Genomic DNA, 15229 nt, shown 5'->3' on the forward strand with positions numbered 1-15229 from the left:
ATAGAATGGTGTCGTCTGCGTAGAGGTGGATAAGGGAATCGCCCGCAGCAAGAGCAACATCATTGATATATACAGAGAAAAGAGTCGGCCCGAGAATTGAACCCTGTGGCACCCCCATAGAGACTGCCAGAGGACCGGACAGCATGCCCTCCGATTTGACACACTGAACTCTGTCTGCAAAGTAATTGGTGAACCAGGCAAGGCAGTCATCCAAAAACCGAGGCTACTGAGTCTGCCGATAAGAATATGGTGATTGACAGAGTCGAAAGCCTTGGCAAGGTCGATGAAGACGGCTGCACAGTACTGTCTTTTATCGATGGAGGTTATGATGTCGTTTAGTACCTTGAGTGTGGCTGAGGTGCACCCGTGACGGGCTCGGAAACCAGATTGCATAGCGGAGAAGGTACGGTGGGATTCGAGATGGTCAGTGACCTGTTTGTTGACTTGGCTTTCGAAGACCTTAGATAGGCAAGGCAGAATGGATATAGGTCTGTAACAGTTTGGGTCCAGGGTGTCTCCCCCTTTGAAGAGGGGGATGACTGCGGCAGCTTTCCAATCCTTGGGGATCTCAGACGATATGAAAGAGAGTTTGAACAGGCTGGTAATAGGGGTTGCGACAATGGCGGCGGATAGTTTCAGAAATAGAGGGTCCAGTTTGTCAAACCCAGCTGATTTATACGGGTCCAGGTTTTGCAGCTCTTTCAGAACATCTGCTATCTGGATTTGGGTAAAGGAGAACCTGGAGAGGCTTGGGCGAGGAGCTGCGGGGGGGCCGGAGCTGTTGGTCGAGGTTGGAGTAGCCAGGCGGAAGGCATGGCCAGCCGTTGAGAAATGCTTGTTGAAGTTTTCAATAATCATGGATTTGTCGGTGGTGACCGTGTTCCCTAGCCTCAGTGCAGTGGGCAGCTGGGAGGAGGTGCTCTTGTTCTCCATGGACTTTACAGTGTCCCAGAACTTTTTGGAGTTGGAGCTACAGGATGCAAACTTCTGCCTGAAGAAGCTGGCCTTAGCTTTCCTGACTGACTGCGTGTATTGGTTCCAGACTTCCCTGAACAGTTGCGTATCGCGGGGACTGTTCGATGCTATTGCAGTCCGCCACAGGATGTTTTTGTGCTGGTCGAGGGCAGTCAGGTCTGGAGTGAACCAAGGGCTGTATCTGTTCTTAGTTCTGCATTTTTTGAACGGAGCATGCTTATCTAAAATGGTGAGGAAGTTACTCTTAAAGAATGACCAGGCATCCTCAACTGACGGGATGAGGTCAATGTCCTTCCAGGGTACCCGGGCCAGGTCGATTAGAAAGGCCTGCTCACAGAAGTGTTTTAGGGAGCGTTTGACAGTGATGAGGGGTGGTCGTTTGACTGCGGCACCGTATATACGGCACTGTAATGTTAATGTCCAGTTAGCATGACTCAGCATGCAGTATATACGGTACTGTAATGTTAATGTCCAGTTATATACGGTACTGTAATGTTAATGTCCAGTTAGCATGACTCAGCGTGCAGTATATACGGTACCGTAATGTTAATGTCCAGTTAGCATGACTCAGCGTGCAGTATATACGGTACTGTAATGTTAATGTCCAGTTATATACGGTACTGTAATGTTAATGTCCAGTTAGCATGACTCAGCATGCAGTATATACGGTACTGTAATGTTAATGTCCAGTTATATACGGTACTGTAATGTTAATGTCCAGTTAGCATGACTCAGCATGCAGTATATACGGTACTGTAATGTTAATGTCCAGTTATATACGGTACTGTAATGTTAATGTCCAGTTAGCATGACTCAGCATGCAGTATATACGGTACTGTAATGTTAATGTCCAGTTAGCATGACTCAGCTCACAGTAACGTGTTATCATCCAGTTAATTCAAAAGGGGCATGGTAACACTTGAATAAAATGAGACAAAATAAGAAAAAAAGATGGCGAAAGCTTTTTAGAGACGTAAAGTTTATAAAAGAGCTGCGGTAGAGAATGTTTCACTTTACAGAAACTCCCCTGTGTGTATCAGAGTACTATCAAACTACTTGCACATGTGAACACATGAGGACTGATATGTTCATCTGAAAACCATCCATCAACACAGGTTGAAGGTCGTTCAGGTTTCGTTTGTTGATACTGCAATTTCATTTATATGAGGTTTTTTTTGATGAGAGAGAGAGAGAGAGCACATTTCTTCCTGACCTTTGTGATGGAAAATAGGATTATAAATAATTTATAGACTTTCATACCAAATAAATAGAATGGAATCTCTTGAAATAATAACACATATTATTATTAAATAGGCATGTCTATGTTCTGTTTGCTGTGTCACATGGTTATTTTAGGACCATATAAATCAGATGAAAGTGATCATGAGGTGAATCAGTCTGATTTAACACCTTGCTGATAGGCTACATATCTGTACATGCACACACACACACACACACACACACACACACACACACACACACACACACACACACACACACACACACACACACACACACACACAGGCACAGACACACACACACACACACAGACAGGCACACATACACACAGACAGGCACACACACACACAGATAGGCACACACAAACACACAGATAGGCACACACACACACACACACACACAGACAGGCACACACACACACAGACTAGTGCTAACATCAGCAACGTGCACACATTCACACCATTATCCATCAACACAAGACAAAGGTTTTTCAGCTGTTGCTTGTTGATACAGTATACCACTATATGGCTTATTGCTGAGAGAGCACATTTCTGTTTTACTTTGTTAATGGAACATATTTGATTGTAAATAATTCATGCACTTCCAACCCTAATGATTAGAATGCTATATTATGAATTAAAACCTACTTACTTAGGCCCATCGCCAATTGTGGAGCATCGGCCATCAACTTTGCCTCTCATGAGGTAATAAAGTTAGATTAAGTTCCTTCTGGAAAACATACAATGATTATATTATTTTCTAATCTATTTTAATAACAAAGGAGACCAAATGACCAAGGTAATTATATTATAAATCTGATATTGACATTTGGACATTATTTGATGTGTTTGCTGGGTAATGTGGTTAATATAGGGCCAGAGAAATCAGATGAAAGTAATCAGCTTGATTTACCACCATGTTGTTAGGCTTCATATCTACACGTGTCCCAGTTATCACCAGGTCAGGTTTAAGAGGACAGGATATAAAGGGGACAACTGAGACTCCAGAATAACAGCAGAAATAACCACAAGAAGAGGAAATCATCACCCAGGAATGAGAATGAAGAGTGTTGTATCTCTGCTGGTGTTGCTGCACTGCTGTATGTCTGGAGCCCAGGTCCACAAAGACAGAGATGGAGTCAGTGTGAATGAGATCCAGCAGGTTGACTATGAGGACAGAGAGAGCAGAGGGACGGACATTCAGACTGACAAACAGAGAGCTGAAGCTGCATTAACACACAGCCAGCAAACCTGCCAGCCTGACATCCACACTGTGCTGAGAGAGATGTGCACCATGATGGCAGAGCAGAGAGTTGAGCTGAGACACACAAAGACTGAACTGGGAGCCATGGAGGCCCGACTGAGAGCCAGTGAGAGCCGACTGACAGACAGTGAGAGCCGACTGACAGACAGTGAGAGCCGACTGACAGTCAGTGAGAGCCGACTGACAGTCAGTGAGAGCCGACTGACAGACAGTGAGAGCAGACTGACAGACAGTGAGAGCAGACTGACAGACAGTGAGAGCCGACTGACAGACAGTGAGAGCCGACTGACAGACAGTGAGAGCCGACTGACAGCCAGTGAGAGCCGACTGACAGCCAGTGAGAGCCGACTGACAGCCAGTGAGAGCCGACTGACAGCCAGTGAGAGCCGACTGACAGCCAGTGAGAGCCGACTGACAGACAGTGAGAGCCGACTGACAGACAGTGAGAGCCGACTGACAGACAGTGAGAGCCGACTGACAGACAGTGAGAGCCGACTGACAGACAGTGAGAGCCGACTGACAGACAGTGAGAGCAGACTGACAGACAGTGAGAGCAGACTGACAGACAGTGAGAGCAGACTGACAGACAGTGAGAGCAGACTGACAGCCAGTGAGAGCCGACTGACAGCCAGTGAGAGCCGACTGACAGCCAGTGAGAGCAGACTGACAGACAGTGAGAGCCGACTGACAGACAGTGAGCGCCGACTGACAGACAGTGAGAGCCGACTGACAGACAGTGAGAGCCGACTGACAGACAGTGAGAGCCGACTGACAGACAGTGAGAGCCGACTGACAGACAGTGAGAGCCGACTGACAGACAGTGAGAGCCGACTGACAGACAGTGAGAGCCGACTGACAGACAGTGAGAGCCGACTGACAGACAGTGAGAGCCGACTGACAGACAGTGAGAGCCGACTGACAGACAGTGAGAGCCGACTGACAGACAGTGAGAGCCGACTGACAGACAGTGAGAGCCGACTGACAGACAGTGAGAGCCGACTGACAGACAGTGAGAGCAGACTGACAGACAGTGAGAGCAGACTGACAGACAGTGAGAGCAGACAGTGAGAGCAGACTGACAGACAGTGAGAGCCGACTGACAGACAGTGACAGCAGACTGACAGACAGTGACAGCAGACTGACAGACAGTGAGAGCCGACTGACAGACAGTGAGAGCCGACTGACAGACAGTGAGAGCCGACTGACAGACAGTGAGAGCCGACTGACAGACAGTGAGAGCCGACTGACAGACAGTGAGAGCCGACTGACAGACAGTGAGAGCGACTGACAGACAGTGAGAGCCGACTGACAGACAGTGAGAGCCGACTGACAGACAGTGAGAGCCGACTGACAGACAGTGAGAGCCGACTGACAGACAGTGAGAGCCGACTGACAGACAGTGAGAGCCGACTGACAGACAGTGAGAGCCGACTGACAGTCAGTGAGAGCCGACTGACAGTCAGTGAGAGCCGACTGACAGTCAGTGAGAGCCGACTGACAGACAGTGAGAGCCGACTGACAGACAGTGAGAGCCGACTGACAGACAGTGAGAGCAGACTGACAGACAGTGAGAGCCGACTGACAGACAGTGAGAGCCGACTGACAGCCAGTGAGAGCCGACTGACAGCCAGTGAGAGCAGACTGACAGACAGTGAGAGCAGACTGACAGACAGTGAGAGCCGACTGACAGACAGTGAGAGCCGACTGACAGACAGTGAGAGCCGACTGACAGACAGTGAGAGCAGACTGACAGACAGTGAGAGCAGACTGACAGACAGTGAGAGCAGACTGACAGACAGTGAGAGCCGACTGACAGACAGTGAGAGCCGACTGACAGACAGTGAGAGCCGACTGACAGACAGTGAGAGCCGACTGACAGACAGTGAGAGCCGACTGACAGACAGTGAGAGCCGACTGACAGACAGTGAGAGCCGACTGACAGACAGTGAGAGCCGACTGTCAGACAGTGAGAGCCGACTGTCAGACAGTGAGAGCCGACTGACAGACAGTGAGAGCCGACTGACAGACAGTGAGAGCCGACTGACAGACAGTGAGAGCCGACTGACAGACAGTGAGAGCCGACTGACAGACAGTGAGAGCAGACAGTGAGAGCAGACTGACAGACAGTGAGAGCCGACTGACAGACAGTGACAGCAGACTGACAGACAGTGAGAGCAGACTGACAGACAGTGAGAGCAGACTGACAGACAGTGAGAGCCAACTGACAGACAGTGAGAGCCGACTGACACAGTGAGAGCAGACTGACAGACAGTGAGAGCCGACTGACAGACAGTGAGAGCCGACTGACAGATAGTGAGAGCAGACAGTGAGAGCAGACTGACAGACAGTGAGAGCAGACTGACAGACAGTGAGAGCCGACTGACAGACAGTGAGAGCAGACTGACAGACAGTGAGAGCAGACTGACACACAGTGAGAGCCGACTGACAGACAGTGAGAGCAGACTGACAGACAGTGAGAGACAGGTGGAGGAACTGAAATTCCAGCTGACATCCAAAGTGGAGGTAAATCTGAATAAAAAGGTAAATCAGGACTAAAAACAAGCAAAATAGAACTATAGATTGTGTCTGTGAAACATGTATAGTATGTACAGTTGTGGCCAACAGTTTTGAGAACATAAGTGCTAATTTTCACAAAGTCTGCTGCCTCAGTTTGTATGATGGCAATTTGCATATACACCAGAATGTTATGAAGAGTGATCAGATGAATTGCAATTAATTGCAAAGTCCCTCTTTGCCATGCAAATTAACTGAATCCCCCCCCAAAAAAACATTTCCACTGCTGTAACGCTGTTCCTCTTCATCTGAGGAGGAGTATGAAGGATCGGACCAATGAGCAGCGTGGTAAGTGTTCATGTTATATTTATTAAACTGAACACAACAATAACAAAGTAGAAAACACAACAGAAACTAAACAGTCCTATTAGGTGACAAAACAGAAAACAACTACCCACAACTCAACGGCGAAAACAGGCTGCCTAAGTATGGTTCTCAATCAGAGACAACGATTGACAGCTGCCTCTGATTGGGAACCATACTAGGCCAAACACATAGAAATAAAAAATTAGAACAAAAACATAGAATGCCCACCCCAACTCACGCCCTGACCAACCTAAAATAGAGACACAACAAAGGAACTAGGGTCAGGACGTGACAACTGCATTTCCCCCCTGCAACAAAAGGACCAGCTGACATCATGTCAGTGATTCTCTCGTTAACACAGGTGTGAGTGTTGACGAGGACAAGGCTGGAGATCACTCTGTCATGCTGATTGAGTTCGAATAACAGACTGGAAGCTTCGAAAGGAGGGTGGTGCTTGGAATCATTGTTCTTCCTCTGTCAAACATGGTTACCTGTAAGGAAACACGTGTCGTCATCATTGTTTCAAAAAGGGCTTCACAAGCAAGGATGTTGCTGCCAGTAAGATTGCACCTAAATCAACCATTTAGCGGATCATCAAGAACCTCAGGGAGAGCGGTTCAATTGTTGTGAAGAAGGCTTCAGGGCGCCCCAGAAAGTCCAACAAGCGCCAGGACCGTCTCCTAAAGTTGATTTAGCTGCGCGATCAGGCCACCACCAGTACAGAGCTTGCCATGAATAAAGAATGGTACCAACACATCCCCGAGAGCAACTTCTCCCAACCATCCAAGAACAATTTGGTGACAAACATTGCTTTTTCCAACATGATGGAGCATCTTGCCATAAGGCAAAAGTGATAACTAAGTGGCTCGGGGAAAAATATTTTCGATAGCATCGATATTTTGGGTCCATGGCCAGGAAACTCCCCAGACGTTAATCCCATTGAGAACTTGTGGTCAATCCTCAAGAGGTGGGTGGACAAACAAAAACCCACAAATTCTGACAAACTCCAAGCATTGATTATGCAAGAATGGGCTGCCATCAGTCAGGATGTGGCCCAGAAGTTAATTGACAGCATCCCAGGGCGGATTGCAGAGGTCTTGAAAAAGAAGGGTCAACACTGCAAATATTGACTCTTTGCATCAACTTCATGTAATTGTCAATAAAAGCCTTTGACACTTATGAAATGCTTGTAATTATACTTCAGTTTTCCATAGAAACATCTGACAAAAATATCTAAAGACACTGAAACAGCAAACTTTGTACAAATTAATATTTGTGCCATTCTCAAAACTTTTGGCCACGACTGTATAAACTGAAGCTAGAAGCCCAAGCGTTAATGTTTATTAGTTTACTCCATTTGCGGGGAAAAATAAAGGTATATTCTAAAAAAAGTGTGTTCGTGTATATATGTTTATATATGTGTATATGTATGAATGTTTAAGTCGGAAGTTTACATACACTTAGGTTGGTGTCATTAAAACTTGTTTTTCAACCACTCCACAAATGTCTTGTTAACAAACTATAGTTTTGGCAAGTCGGTTAGGACATCTACTTTGTGCATCACATAATTTTTCCAACAATTGTTTTCAGACAGATTATTTCACTTATCATTCACTGTATCACAATTCCAGTGGGTCAGAAGTTTACGTACACTAAGTTGACTGTGCCTTTAAACAGTCATGACTTCCGCCGAAGTCGGCTCCCCTCCTTGTTCAGACGACGTTCGTCGGTCGACGTCACCGGCCTTCTCACCATTGCCGCTCCATTTTTCATTGTTCCATTTGTTTTGTCTTGTTCCCCTCACACCTGGTTTTACATTCCCTATCCCTACTGCATATGTATATTCCTCTGTTCCCCCCCCATGTCTTTGTGTGGAATTGTTTTGTTTTGTGTTTGTTGTATCGCGCCAGTCTGGTTTTTCACCTTGGGCATTGCTGTACCCTATTTGGGGAATTATTGATGAACCTTATTGTTATATTATCGACGGTATTTTGCACTTGTCACTTTTGCCGGTTGGATTGAGTTGTAGTTGTTTGCGCCTGACTGTTTGTTGCTCTTGGCTAATAAAGTCCCCTGATCACATATTCTCTGCTCTCCTGCACTTGACTCGAATGACCAGCAGCAAAAACCCTGACATAAACAGCTTGGAAAATTCCAGAAAACTATGTTGTGGAAGCTTCTGATGGGCTAATTGACATCATTTGAGTCAATTGGAATACCTGTGGATGTATTTCAAGGCCTACCTTCAAACTCAGTGGCTTTTTGCTTGACATCATGTGAAAATCAAAGAAATCAGCCAAGACCTCAGAAAAAAAATTGTAGACCTACACAAGTCTGGTTTATCCTTGGGAACAATTTCCAAATGCCTGAAGGTACCACGTTCATCTGTACAAACAATAGTACGCAAGTATAAACACAATGGGACCACACAGCCGTCATACCGCTCAGGAAGGAGACACGTTCTGTCTCCTAGAGATGAACGTAGGTTGGTGAGAAAAGTGCAAATCAATCCCAGAACAACAGCAAAGGACCTTGTGAAGATGCTGGAGGAAACGGGTACAAAAGTATCTATATCCACAGTAAAACGAGTCCTATATCGACATAACCTGAAAGACCGCTCAACAAGGAAGAAGCCACTGCTCCAAAACCACCATAAAAAAGTAGTTTGCAACTGCACATGGGGACAAAGATCGCACTTTTTTGGAGAAATGTCCTCTGGTCTGATGAAACAAAAATAGAACTGTTTGGCCATAATGACCATTGTTATGTTTGGAGGAAAAAGGGGGAGGCTTGCAAGCTGAAGAACACCATCCCAACTGTGAAGCACAGGGGTGGCAGTATCATGTTGTGGGGGTGGTTTGCTGCAGGAGGGACTGGTGCACTTCACAAAATAGATGGCATCATGAGGCGGGAATAGTATGTGGATATATTGAAGCAACATCTCAAGACATCAGTCAGGAAGTTCAAGCTTGGTCGCAAATGGGTCTTCCAAATGGACAATGACCCCAAGCATACTTCCAAAGTTGTGGCAAAATGGCTTAAAACTTCTTATGGTAGCACTAGCAGCACCTGGTAAAGGAGGAAACACTGGACCCTTCAACACCGGAACCACCCTGGTCTACAGAAATATCTACTCAAACATTGGCAATGCTTATAACCCCACTACAGGTACACTACATTCATATCATCAGTATGTATAAGTCTGTGTGAAAACATAGTTATTAATGACCAGGTGCTGCTAGTGAGGCTGAGAAAGCCACCTTCCTGTCTGTGGACAGAGACGAGTCAACAGTACTTGATCTAACTGGACACGAGTTGGTGTAGATTAGACATGTTATCAACAATAAGGCCAGTCATTCAGACCATATATATATATATATATATTGTTTATTAATGTCAAAACTAAAACTTAATTAACCTCCCATTACCTTGACTGTTTCTCTTCAGAACTTCAACATGTCTCTCAGTGATGTTAGAACGAGTCTCCATGGAGTTTAGTTTCACTGATTGTGCTGAAATCAGATGCATGAACAATAAACAAGTCAGTGAGATTTAGTATATATGACTCATGACTCATGATGTCATGTTACTTAGTATAAATACACTTTGGGTCTGTACCTAGACTCAGATTAAGACCTTTGTGTCACGCCTTGGTCTTAGTATTGTGTGTTTTAGTTTATTAGTTAGTCAGACCAGGGTGTGACATGGGGTTATTATGTATTGTATTTTCGTATTGGGGTTTGTAGTGTTTGGGATTGTAGTTGATTAGGGGTGTGTGTGTGTGTGTGTTAATTAGGTTGGCTGCCTGAGGCGGTTCTCAATCAGAGTCAGGTGCTTCTCGTTGTCGCTGATTGGGAACCGTATTTAGGTAGCCTGATTTCGCTTTGCATTTCGTGGGTGATTGTTCCTGTCTCTGTGTAGTTTGCACCAGGCAGTTGCGGTCACTTTTGGATTTTCGTTTTTTCTTGTATCGGAAGAGAAAAGAACGAGCGCCATTCTCCTTGCGGAGATGGTGCTAAATACATCATCACGGTCGATCCCTGGGATTGGGCTGGCTAACACGATTCGTTTTGCTTGGAAGGAAAAGGAGTTGGAGCCGTTAGGACGAGAATCTTTTGAAGAATTATATTGATGGGGATTCTAAAGCTGACGGTGAAGGACGTGTTTTTGTTTCCAAGGCAACTCGTTGGAGGGAGCATACGACGTCGCTATATACTGAAGAAAAACATGATGATATCCTTAGAAGGGCAAGAGCAGTGGGAGGTGAGAGGCCGATGTGCCACTACGAAATATCAAGTCTGGCGAAGAATAATTTTAGGGTTGTGACTGTTAACATGTACAACCCTTACGTTAAGGATGAAGAGGTGAGGGCTTTTCTGGGGAGATACATGGATAACGTTTCCTCAGCTAGGCACCTCAAAGACTCCCTTGGGTTTTGGAATGGGAGGAGAGGTTTCCAGGCCCTCCTCAGGGAGGACCCAAAGGGACATGGTGGATACCTTCATCCTCCTGCTATGTTCTCCCTTGGGGCTGACAGGGGGACTTTGTTTTATGCACGTCAGCCCCCATTTTGCAGGCGCTGTATGGCCTATGGACACATTTTCGCCTCGTGCAGCATGAGAAAATGCAGATTTTGTGGATCTGAGGATCACGAGACGAGGCGGTTACTTCCTGCGGGTGTTTTTCTCGTATCAGGCGAGAAGCATAATGGTGTAGTCTAACACGGGTCCTCGGGCGGAACAGCTGCCGTGGCACTTTGGTCATGCGGCCAAGTGGCTGCGTGCGCACCCTGAGGTTGAAGTTGCCCGAGTAGGTTTAGATCATAGGCACCTGTACGAGGAGGTCAGAAAGGCAGAGAGTCGGGCGCCTGTAGTGGGCATCTCGGAAGTGGTCTGGGAGGGAGTGCAGGCGCGGGGTCTGGACAACAGGCTCAAGGACCTGAATTGGTTGAGCCTTCATAAGTGTTTGCCGGTACGTTCCATCTTGTACCGGTTTAGTTTAGTGCAATCCCCCACCTGTCCAAGATCCTCTTGTGGCAGGGAGGAGACTGTGCGTCATGTCTTTTGGGACTGTGCCTTTGCCGGAGTAGTATGGGCTAGGGCACGGGTGTTGTTAGGTTTGGTAAAGGGGGATTTTGTATTGACGTGGGCCAGGTTAGAGAGGGGTGTAGGGAGAGTGAGAGGGACGGATAGGGACAGGTTTCTGCTCTGGCTTCTCATGAGTCTCTTTAAACGGGGGCTGTGGGAAGCCAGGCAGAACATGGTGAAGACAGGGAGAGATTGGGGGGTGGAAGGGATAGTGAGGAGAGTGGAAGGAGATTTGAGGGGGAGGATGAAGAGGGAGGAGAGGAAGTGGGGGCAGCATGCTGCTCGGGAGAGGTGGAAGGGGGGTTTAGGGCTGGGTGTCATTTAGATTTGTAAGAGGATAGATTAGGGACGGGGAGATAGGGAAAGGTGTTTTGTAGAGTGGAACGGGGAGGGGAGGGAAGATGCTCCCCTGAGGTTTTGTTTGGGGTTTATGTTTAGTTTAATTTAATTAGTTTAATTAAAAATATCTTTATTTGTGTATGTATGTAAATTATGATTTGTAAAGAATGAATGGTACTGAAGATAATAAATTATTTTTATAAAAACCAGTCAGGCTGTATTAGGTTTCGTTCTGTTTGTTGTTTTTTTGTATTTATTAGTTATTCGTGTTAGTTCGTTCGTTTTGTCTTCACTTAATAAACATGAGTAACTTACACGCTGCATTTCGGTCCGACTCTCCTTCAACAACAAAAGAACGCCGTTACAGAATCACCCACCAAACACGGACCGAGCAGCGTGTCAACTGGCAGGAGCAGCGCAAAGAGGAGCCTCGTTATAAGGATTTCTGGACATGGGAGAAAATCCTGGACGGAAGAGGACCCTGGGCTAAACCAGAAGAGTGTAGCCGCCCTAAAGCGCAGCAGGCGAAGAGTAAACAGGAGCAGCGTGTCAACAGGCAGGAGCAGCGCAAACGGGAGCTACACGAGAAACAACAGAAGCAGCTTCAGTGGGAGAGGCTACACCATTTGGAGAATTGGACATGGGAGGAGGAACTGGACGGAAAAGGACCCTGGGCTCAGCCAGGTGAATATCGCCGCCCCAAGGAGGAATTAGAAGCGGCTAAAGCGGAGAGACGCAAGTATGAGGAGGCAGCACGGAGACGTGGATGGCAGCCCCCCAAAAATGGGGGGGCTATCAGGGGGAGTGGCTGAGTCAGGAGACAGACCTGAGTCAACTCTCCCTGTTTATTGTGAAGAGCCAAGGAGGAGGTCAGAACCTGTGTTGGAGGTGAGCGAAGCAGAGACTGTGAAGGAGTTAATGGGGAAATTGGAGGAGAGTTTAATGAGGGAGTTGCTAGTTTGGTGCTTTAGATATAATATTCGGCCGACGGAGCGTGTCGGGGATTTAATGGCACCTGGGTCAGCGCTCCATACTAGTCCTGAGGTGCGTGTTAGTCGGCTGGTGAAAAATGTGCCAGCCTCACGCACTAAGCCTCCTGAGTACCTGCCTAGCCTTGCACGTCCTGTGCCAGTCCTGCTCTCAGGCTCTCCAGTACACCTTCACAGTCCATCCTGTGCCACCTTCACACACTAGTCCTCCGATGGTAGCTCCCCGCACCAGGCTTCCTGTGCCTGTCCTCTATCCAGTACCACCTCCACACCCCAGCCCTCCGGTAGCAGTTCCCCGCACTAGGCTTCCTGTGCGTGTCCTCGGCCAAATACCACCAGTGCCAGCACCACGCATCAGGCCTTCAGTGCGCCTCGCCTGTTCAGCGCAGCCAGCGCTTTCTCCCTCTCCTGCGCTGTCGGAGTCTCCCGTCTGTTCAGCGGTTCTAGAGCCTTCCTCCTCTACAGCGCTGCTGGAGTCTCCTGTCTGTTCAGCGCAGCCAGCGCTTTCTCCCTCTCCTGCGCTGTCGGAGTCTCCCGTCTGTTCAGCGGTTCTAGAGCCTTCCTCCTCTACAGCGCTGCCGGAGCCTCCTGTCTGTATACAGCAGCCCGAGCTGCTAGTCTGCATGGAGCAGCTAGTCTGCATGGAGCAGCCAGAGCTGTCAGTTTGCATAGAGCAGCCTGAGCTACTAGTCTGCATGGAGCAGCTAGTCTGCATGGAGCAGCCAGATCTGCCAGTCAGCCAGACTCTTCCAGATCTGCCAGTCAGCCAGACTCTTCCAGTCAGCCAGACTCTTCCAGTCAGCCAGACTCTTCCAGATCTGCCAGTCAACCAGACTCTTCCAGATCTTCCAGTCAGCCAGACTCTTCCAGTCAGCCAGACTCTTCCAGTCAGCCAGACTCTTCCAGTCAGCCAGACTCTTCCAGTCAGCCAGACTCTTCCAGATCTGCCAGTCAGCCAGACTCTTCCAGATCTGCCAGTCAACCAGACTCTTCCAGATCTGCCAGTCGACCAGACTCCTCCAGATCTGCCAGTCAACCAAACTCCTCCAGATCTGCCAGTCAGCCAGACTCTTCCAGATCTGCCAGTCAACCAGACTCTTCCAGATCTGCCAGTCAACCAGACTCTTCCAGATCTGCCAGTCAACCAGACTCTTCCAGATCTGCCAGTCAACCAGACTCTTCCAGATCTGCCAGGATCCGCCAGTCAGCCAGGATCCACCAGTCAGCCAGGATCTGCCAGATCTGCTAGTCAGCCAGGATCCTCCAGTCTGCCAGATCTGCCTGTCAGCCAGGATCCGCCAGTCAGCCAGGATCTGCCAGATCTGCTAGTCAGCCAGGATCCGCCAGTCAGCCAGGATCCTCCAGTCAGCCAGGATCTGCCGGATTCAACTTCCTGGCTGGGCTTCATCTCAGTACTGGGCTTTTTCTCGGTACTGGGCTGCCTCTCAGTGCTGAGCTGCCCCTCAGTCCCGAGCTGCCCCTCAGTCCCGAGCTGCCCCTCAGTCACGAGCTGCTCCTCTGTTATGTAGGTTTCTGGGTGAGGACTATTCGGCCATGGTCGGCGGTGAGGGTGGATTATCCCAGGACGCGAAGGGGAGGAACAATGACATTTATGAAGTGGGGTCCACGTCCGGAGCCGGAACCGCCACCATGGACAGACGCCCACCCGGACCCTCCCTATGGTTTTGAGGTGCGTTCGGGAGTCCGCACCTTAGTGGGGGGGTTCTGTCACGCCTTGGTCTTAGTATTGTGTGTTTTAGTTTATTAGTTAGTCAGACCAGGGTGTGACATGGGGTTATTATGTATTGTATTTTCGTATTGGGGTTTGTAGTGTTTGGGATTGTAGTTGATTAGGGGTGTGTGTGTGTTAATTAGGTTGGCTGCCTGAGGCGGTTCTCAATCAGTCAGGTGCTTCTCGTTGTCGCTGATTGGGAACCGTATTTAGGTAGCCTGATTTCGCTTTGCATTTCGTGGGTGATTGTTCCTGTCTCTGTGTAGTGTGCACCAGTCAGGCTGTATTAGGTTTCGTTCTGTTTGTTGTTTTTTTGTATTTATTAGTTATTCGTGTTAGTTCGTTCGTTTTGTCTTCACTTAATAAACATGAGTAACTTACACGCTGCATTTCGGTCTGACTCTCCTTCAACAACAAAAGAACGCCGTTACACTTTGTGTAATAACAACAGCTATGAAAGAGATCATTCTGATTTACCTTCATTCATTTTGCTCAGATCCTCCACTTCGGATGTCAGCTGGACTTTCAGTTCCTCCACCTGTCTCTCACTGTCTGCCAGTCTGCTCTCACTGGCTGTCAGTCGGCTCTCACTGGCTGTCAGTCGGCTCTCACTGGCTGTCAGTCGGCTCTCACTGGCTGTCAGTCGGGCCTCCATGGCTCCCAGTTCAGTCTTTGTGTGTCTCAGCTCAACTCTCTGCTCTGCCATCATGGTGGTCATCTCTCTC

The sequence above is a fragment of the Oncorhynchus masou genome, chromosome 3, assembly GCF_036934945.1.
Source record: "Oncorhynchus masou masou isolate Uvic2021 chromosome 3, UVic_Omas_1.1, whole genome shotgun sequence".
Classification (NCBI taxonomy): Eukaryota; Metazoa; Chordata; class Actinopteri; order Salmoniformes; family Salmonidae; genus Oncorhynchus; species Oncorhynchus masou.